The sequence below is a fragment of the Sminthopsis crassicaudata genome, chromosome 1 (assembly GCF_048593235.1).
Source record: "Sminthopsis crassicaudata isolate SCR6 chromosome 1, ASM4859323v1, whole genome shotgun sequence".
Classification (NCBI taxonomy): Eukaryota; Metazoa; Chordata; class Mammalia; order Dasyuromorphia; family Dasyuridae; genus Sminthopsis; species Sminthopsis crassicaudata.
In genome coordinates, this window is record NC_133617.1 from 476,459,073 (window position 1) to 476,472,148 (window position 13,076).

Sequence of the window (13,076 nt, forward strand, 5' to 3'; positions counted from 1 at the left end):
AGATGCCTCCTTTGAGGTAATTATTAACAAACACTCCACTCTGTTGTGCTATGCTTTCTGGATGCTTCTAAGTTAGCCAAAAATAACTTGTTGGCCTGATATTTCATACATCCCTAAATTTGCCATTGTTGATAAATAACATTTTACTTATATATTTTGGTTTTGTATAAGAGGGGTGTGTGTGTGTGTGTGTGTGTGTGTGTGTGTGTGTGTGTGTGTGTGTATTGCCACTGTAGATTATGTGATTGTGTGCACATGGATCTAGAGGTAGTTCTTAGAGAGTCATGAATAATAGATGGCTCTGGTATTTCCTCCACCTACCTTTCTCCAAAGAGACTTTAATAAATACTGGAAGGGGATCAGATAATTGGATGATTGAGTATATATTCTACACTCCTTAGAGAAGAGATACTAGGCTAGAATTATACCTAGTTTATATATATATATATATATATATATATTGTTCCCCCTCCTAAATATTGTTTGTCTAGAGAAAACTTTTTTTTAGGTTCAAGCCAATCTCTTGATTTCTACCCCTTTAAAGAGTATATTTAAAGCTGCATTTAAAAGTTTGATCCCTTTCTCATTTGTGTGTGTTATACAAAGTTTTATAATACATATAGCCAATAAACCTATTTTCCAAGCTTACAGCAAATAATTTTTTTAAAGAGTTAAAAAAATTAAAATAAACTAGACACTATATAGAGTAAATGGACTATCCTGCTAGGAGAAGGTTCAAGTCTGACCATGATCCCACCCAAAGAGAAATTCCCCAAAGTCTTTATTATGGTTAGCTACAAATAGGTCTATGATTATGGCATTTGTTTTTCAGTGACTTCTTTGGAGAATCTTTCTCTCCTTTCATGGATATTTCCCTGAAGAAATCCTGGAAACATATATGTCCTCTGAAAGAAAGAAATAAAAAAAACCTAGGACCTTTTCTCTCTCAAGTTCTCACTCTATTCTTGATGCCCACAGGGAGCATGAACAAATCATTCTCTGGAACTCTAATGCAAATAGACTTAAACCCTGTATTACATTCCCACCACTAAAATTTCCTCTAGTATTATTTTCATTCCTCCCTCTTGGAGACCATTCCTTATAATAAAGAATAATAATAATAATAAAAATAAAATAAAAGAACAAGCGATAGAATTTTTTAAAATTAGCAAAATTAATAAATATATTTTAAAATTCTGAAAATATACTGAGGAGTGAAAGGTATCTTCTCATATGTCTTCTTTTAGACCACAGGTGAAGCTATGCAAACATTTCCATAAAAGTCAGGTTGTGAAAGAAAACATACGGGAAGCTAGATGTCGCAGTTGATAGAGCACCAGCCCTAGAATCAGGAGGACATGAATTCAAATTTGGCCTCAGATATGTCTTATTATCTGTGTGATCCTGGACAAGTCACTTAACCCCAATTGCCTCAAACACACAAAAGAGAAAGAAAAGATTTATCTCCCCTACTAAGAAAGAAAAGAAAAAAAAAAAAAGATGCTCAAGAAAAATAGTCAAAAAAAAAAAAAAGGAAAAAAGAGAGAAAATGCTTTAATCTGGATTCAGAAACAATCAGTTCTTTCTTTCTCTGGTGATGGAAAGGATTTTTCACTAGTCTTTCAGAATAGTTATGGATCATTATATTGCTGAGAATAACAAATCATTGTAGAACATTGCCATTACTTTGTACACAGTACATTTCACTTTGCTTGAGTTCATGGAGGATTTTCCAGTTTTTCTGAGAGCATCCTGCTTATCATTTCTCTCAGAACAATAATATTCCATCATAACCACATACCACAATTTATTCAACCATTCCCCAACTGATGGGCCTCCCTTCAGTTTCTACTTTTTTGCCCTGAGAGCTACTATAAATATTTTTTGTACATATAGGTCCTTTTGTATTTTCTCTTTTTAAAAAATCTCTTTGGGTATTCATGTCTAGTAGTGGTATTGTTAGGTCAAAGGATATACATAATATGCCTGGGTACAGTTCATATCTTTTGATCATTTATCAATTGAACATGGCTCTTATTTTTTTATAAATTTGACCCAGTTCACTATATGTTTGAAAAATGAGAGAAGCCTTATCAGAGAAACTTCCTCCTCCCATTCTTTCTCTTCTTTTATCCTGTTCCTCCTCAAAAATATTTTGCTAGTAACCACTGCTTCCCCCAGTATGTCCTCTTTTCTATCACCCTCCCCTTTTCCTGTACCCCCGACCCCTCCTACTTTCTTGCAGGGTTAAGACAGATTTCTATATATACACATTGAGTGTGTATATCATTTCCTCTTTGTTCCAATGATGAGAATAAGATTAACAGATTCCCTCTCTCTTCCCCCTCTTGCCTCCTACTGCTATAAATATTTTTGTATATATGAGTCCTTGTTCTCTCTCTCTCTCTCTCTCTCTCTCTCTCTCTCTCTCTCTCTCTCTCTCTCTCTTTTTTATCAATTTGAGAGCATAGACCTATTAGTGATATCTCTATTCAAAGAATAACACAATCTAGTAACTTTGGGGGACATAAACCAAAATTATTTTCCAGAAGAGCTGGATCAATTCGCAGTTCCATTAATAGTATATTTAAAGTGCCTATTTTCCTCCTATAGCTCTTCCAAAGACACACACACACACACACACACACACACACACACACACACACACAAAGCCAGCCTTGCCAATCTGATGGGTGCAAGGTGAACTTCAGAGTTACTTTAACTAACATTTTTCTAATTATTAGAAATATAGCTATTGGTAATTTAATTTCTTCCTTGAAAATCACTTGTTCATAATGAAAAAAAAAACTCAGAGGAAGGTGGTCTAAGTGTACCTGATCTAAAGCTATATTATATAGCAGCAGTCACCAAAACCATTTGGTATTGGCTAAGAAATAGACCGGTAGATCAGTGGAACAGATTAGATACAAAGGACAAAAAAGGGTACATCTATAGCAATCTAATCTTTGATAAACCCAAAGATACCAACATTAGGGATAAAAATTCATTATTTGGAAAAAACTGTTGGGAAAATTGGAAATTAATATGGCAGAAATTAGATATGGATCCACACTTAACACCATATACCAAGATAAGATCAAAATGGGTCCATGATTTAGGCATAAAGAATGAAATCATAAACAGATTAGAGGAACAGAGGATACCTCTCAGACCTGTGGAGGAGGAAGGAATTTATGACCAGAGGAGAACTAGAGATCATTATTGATCACAAAATAGAAGATTTTGATTACATCAAACTAAAAAGTTTCTGTACAAATAATACTAATGCAAACAAGATTAGAAGGGAAGTAACAAATTGGGAAAATATTTTTAAAAGCAAAGGTTCTGACAAAGGTCTCATTTCCAAAATATGTAGAGAACTGACCCTAATTTATAAGAAACTGAACCATTCTCCAATTGATAAATGGTCAAAGGATATGAACAGACAATTCTCAGATGAAGAAATTGAAACTATATCCACTCACATGAAAGAGTGTTCCAAATCACTACTGATCAGAGAAATGCAAATTAAGACAACTCTGAGATACCACTACACACCTGTCAGATTGGCTAAAATGACAGGAACAAATAATGATGAATGTTGGAGGGGCTGTGGGAAAACTGGGACACTAATACATTGCTGGTGGAGTTGTGAAAGAATCCAGCCATTCTGGAGAGCAATTTGGAACTATGCCCAAAAAGCTATCAAACTGTGCATACCCTTTGACCCAGCAGTGCTACTACTGGGCTTATATCCCAAAGAAATACTAAAGAGCAGAAAGAGACATATATGTGCCAAAATGTTTGTGGCAGCTCTTTTTGTTGTAGCTAGAAACTGGAAGATGAATGGATGTCCATCAGTTGGAGAATGGTTGGGTAAATTATGGTATATGAAGGTTATGGAATATTATTGCTCTGTAAGAAATGACCAGCAGGAGGAATACAGAGAGGCCTGGAGAGACTTACTTACATGAACTGATGCTGAGTGAAACGAGCAGAACCAGAAGATCACTGTACACTTCAACAACAATACTGTATGAGGATGTATTCTGATGGTAGTGGAAATCTTCAACATAAAGAAGAGCCAACTCACTTCCAGTTGATCAATGATGGACAGAGGTAGCTACACCCAGAGAAGAAACACTGGGAAGTGAATGTAAATTGTTAGCACTAATATCTGTCTGCCCAGGTTACATGTACCTTCGGAATCTAATGCTTATTGTGCAACAAGAAAATGGTATTTACACACATGTATTGTATCTAGGTTATATTGTAACACATGTAAAATGTATGGGATTGCCTGTCATCGGGGGGAGGGAGTAGAGGGAGAGGGGGGATAATTTGGAAAAATGAATACAAGGGATAATATTATAAAAAATATATAATAAAATTTATTAAAAAAAAAAAGAAAATCACTTGTTCATAATCTTTGATTGGCCAATAGTTCTTATCTTTATACACTTATATATCCTTATATATCTTAGATAGGAGGCTTTCATCAAAGAAAATCATTGTGAAGGGGCCATGCTAATCTTCTATGTATCATTCTAATTTTAATTTTAAAAAAAAGGTTGTTGATAATTTGTATTTCTTCATTTGAAAATTCTCTGTTCATATCTTTACTAGAAAAATATATCTTGTTCTTATGTATTTAAAAAATTTATCTTATGGAACAATTAAATGTATATGATTACTTTTTTTAAAAAGAAAAAGAAAATCATTGCAAAGGCTCCCTTTCCTATTTTCAGATGATATCAGTTCTTTCTCAGAGGGCAGATAGCTGTTTTTTTTTTTGTTTTGTTTTGTTTTTGTTTGTTTGTTTGTTTTTATGCTGAGACATTTGGGGTTAAGTGACTTGCCCAGGGTCACAAAACTAGGAAGTGTTAAGTGTCTGAGGTCATATTTGAACTCAAATGCCCCTCACTTCAGTGCTGCTGCTCTATCCACTACACCAACTAGCTGTTCCACATATAACATATTTCATTATAATTTTTTGGGATTGTCTTAGATCACTATATTGCTGAGATTTGCTAAATCATTTATAGTTCTTCACTGTTGCTGTTACTATGTACAAAGTTCTCCTGGTCCTGCTGATTTCACTTTGTATCAGTTTATGTAAGTCTTTCCAGTTTTTTTCTGAAATTATCTTGTCATTTCTTATAACATTTCTTTTTTTAAATTATTTTTTTCTGGTTATACATGTATATTAATTTTTAAATACACATTTTTTATGAATTATGTTGACAGAGAAAAATCAGGACAAAAGGGAAAAAACACAGGAGATTAAAAAAAAAGTTAAAAAAAGTGAACATAGCATATGTTGATTTACTTTCAATCTCCATAGTTTTCTTTTTGTATGCATATGCTTTTTATCCAAAGTTTATTAGGATTGCCTCAGAATATAATTTCTTATACCATAACATATTCCATCTAATGGTGGATTTCTAAGACAGGTGAATATGAAAAATATTTTTGTTGGGGGTGCTTTAATATTTACTCTTTTATTCCCCTCTCCCACTAGATTCAAAACACACACACACACACATACACACACACACACACACACACACACACACACACACACACACACACACATTCCTCCTATGAAGAAATAACTGTCTCCTCTAAGAAAACTTAAGACTGGACATTGAGTCCATCATCAAAGCTGAAAATAACAATCCATCAAAAGTAAATATAAATATTGTGTGTTCATGGGCAAATTAGTTCCCTCAGCCTATAGAAAATCTGCTTTTGTTTTTATTTTCTCCCTTCTATTCATACTCCTGATAGTTTGGATAAATGTACATTAGAAACAATCATGACAATTGTGCCATCTCCTAGGGTCACATAATTCATCTCACAGAAGGAGCAATTACTTAATATCTCTATCCTCCATGACCCCAAATTACTTTATAAACAGATATTTTAAAAAAACTGTTTATGGGATCAATCACAAAATTCATCTCACAGAAGGAGCAATTACTTAATATCTCTATCCTCCATGACCCCAATTTACTTTATAAACAGATATTTTTAAAAAACTGTTTATGGGATCAATCACAAACACCTGTTTCAGTAACCCCTTGGCAATGTGGCTTATCTCTTTAGGAGAGGAAGTAAGGACAAGGAAGTGGTCCCACTCAGGTGGAATGGAACACTGCATCCTGATCCAGAGGAATTTGAGGTGGGTAGAATGTGGTTTACCCAGATTAGAATTCAGTTTGGCCAGGATGTGAATGTTAACACTCCCACTGCATGTGAAATACAACAAGCCAAGGTCAGGAAGACCTCCGGGTATTTAGATCATCCAAGTTAAGATGACCCATCAGAACTGAACATAGAAAGCCAGTAAACAAATTGAAAAGCAGTCTGACTCAGTTATGGGGCATTTAGAGTAAGAAAGAATGTCTTCTGTTCAATCTGAAAAGATTAATAAAAATGATTCCCCGATGAGGAATATAGAGACCACCCAATCAGCTCCTACCAAGGTTCCAAATGGTGTCGTGAAGGGTGCATTTTTAAAATTTATTATTAATAATACCTTTTTATTTTTAAAATACATGCAAAGGCTTCAGAAAACTTGTGTTCGAAATTTTTCTCCTTTCCTTCCCCCATCCTCTCCCCTAGACAGCAAATAATTCAATATGTTAATCTTGTACAATTCTTCTATACATATTTCTACATTTATCATGCTGCACACACAAAAAAAAATCAGGTCAAAAAGAAAAAAAAGAGAAAGAGGGAAAAAAAGCAAGCAAATGACAACAAAAAAAGGTGAAAATACTATGTTATGATTCACATTCAATCTCCATAGTTCTCTCTCTGGATGTAGATGGCTTTCTTCATTATAAGTCTATTGAAACTGGTCTGAATTATCTCATTTTTTAAAAGATCCACATCCATCATAATTGATCATCATATAAACTTGTTGCTATGTACAATGTTCTCCTGGTTCTACTCACTTCACTCAGCATCAGATCATTTAAGTCTCTCCAGGTTTTTTGAAATCAGCTGCTCATCATTAATATTCCATAACATTCATGTACCATAACTTATTCAGCCAATTGATGGGCATCCACTCAATTTCCAGTTCCTTGCCACTACAAAAAGGGCTGCCACAAATTTTTGCACATGTGGGTCCTTTTGAGGGGTATATTCTTGAATGAATATAAGGCAACAGTGTTCCAAGGAAACAGTGGGGGGTAGGAAGAAAGACACAGGATCTTTTGGTCAATTTGGTTTCAAGATTTAGAATTTAAACTTATGTTAATGCCTTGAATAACTAAAATACTTCTGGCAAAAACTTTAATCATAGGCCAACCATATGTGGAAATGAAATGGAAATAGAAAGAACATTACACCAAAACTAAAACAATAAGATCAAAGTGCTGGCTTTGCCACTAACTTGCTATGTGACTCCAGACAAATCATTTCACCTGTCAAGGGTTCTGTCTTCATCTGTCCTGTGAGAAAGTTGAATTAGCCTGAAATATATAACTAGTTAGAATTGATTCTAGAAACTGTTCAATTGTGAGGTTTAAGGGGTTTTGTGAGTCAGGAAATCAATGAAATTGAGAGTTGAATTAATGCCTGCATTTCCACACCACCAACCAGTGTAGCCCACTTTGTGGAAAAGACTTAGTTGGAATGCACTTTGTCCCCTCACCCCCACCCCCATGAATTGAACTCAAATCCATTTGTGGGCCCTTTGGACAAGAAAGATTTTTTTTAATGTTTAGGACTTTGGAGATGAATGTCTGAGATCACAGACATTCTTGCTGATTGCATTTAATCTCCTTCCCTGGCAGGTTTTACCTGCTTCTCTCTTCTGGGGAAGAGACTGCTTTGCCTTGGGAACTACTTTTGCTTGGGGGATTCTGAAGCTCAGGTTCTCAGTAAACACATGGCATCAGAGATGTCATTACAAAGTCAGGGAAATGGTTTGAGGGGAAAGACTGTGCACTTATGTGAAGGATACCCATGGGGGGAAATCTGAGGGGAAGATGAGACAGCAGCCCAATTCCCAGCAAATCCCATGTGACAGTTGTACCCATTGCCACTAGAAAATGGTGAGATGAGACATTTTGCTAGAAGCATGAAATATGGATGTCTAAAAAAGAAGTATCCTTCCCTAACATGTTGGTATCCTGATGCCAAATCCTAGACACCCATTCATTAACTCAGGAACTGTACTAGTTAAAGCTCTGGTATTAGATGACTTCTTCTCCCCCCTCAAAAACAAACATTATCTTACATCCATTTGCATCTGTTTTTATATGTCTACAAATGTATATATTTATTTTTCCAGATAGAATAGGAGGGCAGGGACTGTTGGTCTTTTTGTTTTTAAAATTCACAGGACTGAGCAAAGTGTCTGGCATATGGTAGGAGTTTCTTTAATTAAATGAGCTTAATAAAAGTTTGATTGAAAGAATCACAGAATTCAGAAATGAAAGGGTCCTTTAGATGTTTTTATAAATTGACAATTTTATTTTGCATGATGACTTATAGTCATGACCTAGGTCTAGGTGTGACATAATTATTCTGTTCCAAAAAGTAATATAATAATAACAATAAATAATATAAATAATCTAACACAGGGCTTCTTAAACTTTTTCCACTCCTTTTCACTCAAGAAATTTTTACATGAGCTAGGGTATATAGTTATATAGAATAGCTATATAAATCAAACATCTATTAGAAATAAACCATAATTTCATGACCACATTCAGTTATGCAATCCCATATGGAGTCACAACTCACAGTTTAAGAAGCTTTGATCTATGATATAATCTATACATAGCATATTATATATACATACATACATACCCATACATATAATGTAATTAATCTATATATAATATATAAGGACTTCTTAAATTTTTTCCATTTGTAATCCATTTTAAACTAATTTTTATGTAACGCTGGATATATAAATATATAAAAGAAGTATGCAACTTAAATATTTACTGATATTAAATCATTATTTTAAAACCCCCACATTGAACAGTTACAAGATCCCTTGTGGGGTCAAATCCACAGTTTAAGAAACTGGGACACACACACACACACATATACACATACATATATATATATATATATATATATATATATATATGTATATATGTATCTGTATATGTACATTCAAATTGTGTATGTATGTGTGTATATGTATATTTTTTAAACAAGTTATAGAAGTCAACTCGACATTAGTGAAGGGTCATGGAGATTATAGGTAATGACGCATTTCTCATGGAGGCAGGACAACTTTTCCTAACTCCACTTTTTATGTTGATAGGTTACATATTTTCCAAATGATAGATATCTCTAGCACAGGCCAATACAGGCAATAAAAGAATCGTCATCATTGTAGCTTATAGCTTCACCTATGAAGAAAATTCCCCCAAAAAAACATGCTGTCAGTTCCTTATAAAGCAGTAGAAGATAAAATCACAATAAAAAGGGTTCCCTCCTTAAATCCATATGAATGAACGCAATTTGTACATAAAGCCTAGGATTCCTCAGCTGTTAGCCAGATGACCAAAACCATTCCCCAGTACACAAGGAAATGCCCCAGATTTTATTTAGGACTTCTCTGAATTCTCTCAGTCTGTATACTTTTTCACTGAGGGCTGGTCCAGACAGGTAGAATTTTCTCACAGAGTTTTCACCAAGCTACTGGTTAGTGAGTTCTCAGAAGATAAATAAATTGGTTTCAGTATATTTGCTGCCAACTTGGAATCCAAGGGCCAGGTCATGTCATACCATCTAATTACAGAACTGATCAGCTTCTTTCATCAGTTAAAACCACGACCACTGGCCAAAATCTTTATGTCATGGGTGGAGAGCAAGATACAAAATGACAATATGTAAAAACAATTGCAAAAAGCAAACTTAATATATAACATTTAAAGAGATACAATGAGGTATAGTTGATAGAGAGCTATCCTTAAAGGTAGGAAGACGTGTTGAAATCCACTTCTGACACATTTGTTGTATGACCATGAACATATTAATTAACCTCTCAGTGCTCTCTAGGAAACTTTCTAAGACTAAGTTTCAGAAAAGGGGCAAAGAAAAGAAATTTTTGGTCCTTTTTCTTTTTTCTTTTTTCCGGATTCCTAGAAATTAGCACATTTCCTGGCATCTTAGTAGAAGCTTTGATTAAATGCATAATTTAATAAATGCTTGATTAAAGGCATAAATTATAGAATTCAGAACTGAAAGAATCCTTAGGTATTCTTACTTACAACTTGCCAATCTTATTTTGTCTGGTGCCCAAGAATCACCATTTAGGTGTAGGTGTGACATGGTTTCTTGGTTCCAAGGAACAATCTAACAGACTTAGAGTTAACTTAATACTAACACTGGCTTCCTCATTGTAGAGAGGGAGCTTCCTCATAGAAATAAAATCCCATGTCAGGTCCCTATTCTTATAGCTCTTCAAATTCTGCTATACTTGCATATTACAAAATTGTTAAGACTCTTGACATTTAATTAGAGTATTACCTTCATTTTCTTATTTGATCCTCACAACAACCCTGTTAAGCATAGGTATTGTTATTCTCATTTTGCAGATTAGGAAAGTGAAACCATAGTAATATTAAGTGGCTTTTGTATAACCATACAGCTAGTATGGATTTGAATTTAGATCTTTTATACTCTTAGTCTAACCTGCTATCCTTTATGTCAAACTTTCATTTCTTTGAACATCATTCTTTCCAATTATCATTTAAGTATTTCACAAAAATTTAGACTTGGAAGACATATCAACAACCATTTAGTATAATCCACAGCCATAAAGGATTGTAAAAGGTGTGTGACCCTGGGCAAGTCGCTTAACCCCATTGCCTCAGCCAAAAAATTAAAAGGCTCTATATAAATGCTAATAGTTCTCAGTTCTCAAAAAACAGTAAATTTTGAATGATAAACATGAATGAAAGAATTTATAGCAAGAAAGGAATTGCTTAGAGACCATCTAGTGAGTAGATTCTATCTATTCCCTTCTTTGTTCAGATATTTGTGGTCAGATCACTTGAGTAAATTAAAAAAAATTATTAAACATTCACTGTATGCTAGGCGCTATTCTAAGTTCTGGGAAGCTAGCTATGTATGAAAAAGCAATTTCTGTTCTCCAACCTTACACTTTATTAAGACAAGATAACACATAGGAGAGTACTAGTCAGGGAAGGGAGTTTAGTCTGTAAAATGGAACATAGTAAGAATGTAGAATAGAGCATAGTTAATGAGAAGCAATAGTACTACTGTACCCAGAATAAGAAATAAACTATGGGAGAGAAGAAGAGCAAGGACCAATGGCCACCTGGCAGGCATATGGCCTAGTTATATAGCAGGATGTTTGAGTCTACAGAAACTATTAGACAACAGCTTATACTTGGTTAGTAATAAATGGCTTAGTTAGTTGATTTAACTCAGATAAAAATTCAACTTTTTCTTCATTCTAGGTTTATATAGCTTTTGAAAAGCTTTCATGAGAGGCTTCTTAAATACTAATACATTTAAGACTCAAAAGAGCCAAGTAGCCAATTTTTATTCTGGCAGATGATATATGAAAACCAATGTTCTATCCTGACTTTGTTCCACTTTTAGAATAATCGGTAAACCCCAGTTCTGGTCTTAAACATCTAATAAGTTACCCTAGCCAGAAAAAGGGGAGAAACATTTCCTTAAATAGAAAAAAGGGCCGCATTTTTGGTGCGTGAGTGTTTTCTGATATTATAGCTCATTTTTGGATGTTTGCAGCAACTTTAGAATAGTTAGGACAGTCTGAATCCACCAGCTGCTTTCTCTGGGCCTCTTTTATTAATCCAGCATATCTCAGCTTGCCTTTCACCCCTTGAAGAGCATAGCATATGTCTGTCTCTACTTTCCATGAATAAAATGCATACTTTAGCCTGGGGCTAGGGATGTGCTTAAAAGTGAAGGGGGAAGGGGGGGATGAAAACCAAGCTCCTAAGTAAGAAAAACAATCTTTAGAAATAAATTGGGCTCAATAATATGAGGAACAAGCAAAGCTGCTAATTTTTAAAAAGTGGGGGTGAAAGTGAGCTAGAGACAAAGAGGGTGGTGGGGAGAGAGGGAAATGGAGAGACAAGAGAAAATCTGAGAGACAGAAACAGAGAGAGAGAGAGAGAGAGAGAGAGAGAGAGAGAGAGAGAGAGAGAGAGAGAGAGAGAGAGAGAGAGAGAGAGAGAGAGAGAGAGAGAGAGAATCAGAGAGAGAGAGAGAGAATCAGAGAGAGAGAGAATCAGAGAAACAGAGACAGAAAGACAGACAGAAAAGAGGCAAAAAGACAGACATAGAAGTGGGCAAATGGGGAAAGAGGAAAAGATAGAAAAACAGAAGAAAAAGTCAGAGAGACAGAGAAAGAGATGGAGATACAGAGAAGAAGCACAGAGAGAGATACAGAGAAAAGAGACAGAGAGTGAGACAGACAGAGACAGAAACAGAAAGAGAAAAAAGGTGGAGAAAGAAAAGAAACTTTAACGATATTATATCAAAGCAGATTGTGCATGTATTTTAAAAGTGCACACAAAAGCTTTATACTAACTAATGAATTGATTTAAGACTCCACTCAGCAATATACAATGACATATTATTTACGTAACCTGTAGTTTTCTGTTCACATAGTAATTTTCACCTCCCTCTCTGTCAAGCAGAAGAAAAGTTTTCACCTTAAATCTTAGCTGATGAGCAACCAAAATAGCAGGAGAGGATGTATAAATGAAAGTAATTTAGTGAAGTGGGTTTGACTGACATGTAAAGACAATAAAAGTTATGATAATGTTCAGAATATCAAAGCAAAAACCAGGTGGGCAGACGAGAACAGGCAAGTTCCCAAGGAAATCTGAAAGACGATCTTCAACACTGAAGAAAATCCAGCAATTTATTTCCAGGCTTATCACTCGGTGGGTTCAAAACCCTGTATTAAATGATGAACACAAAGGCTTTCCTTGTCTCCACATTGGGCTTAATTGGCTTGTTGGTTTGTTTTGTTTTGAAATTTTAAAAGATACTTCCTTAATCCCAACAAATGTTTTATTGAGAGTTTTATG

The 13,076-nt window shown here is 34.7% G+C and overlaps 1 pseudogene; it reads right to left on the reverse strand.

Moving 5' to 3' along the window:
* Positions 1–4,482: 4,482 nt before the first annotated feature.
* LOC141552342 (U6 spliceosomal RNA) lies at positions 4,483–4,576 on the reverse strand (annotated as a pseudogene).
* Between the last annotated feature and the right edge of the window lie 8,500 nt (positions 4,577–13,076).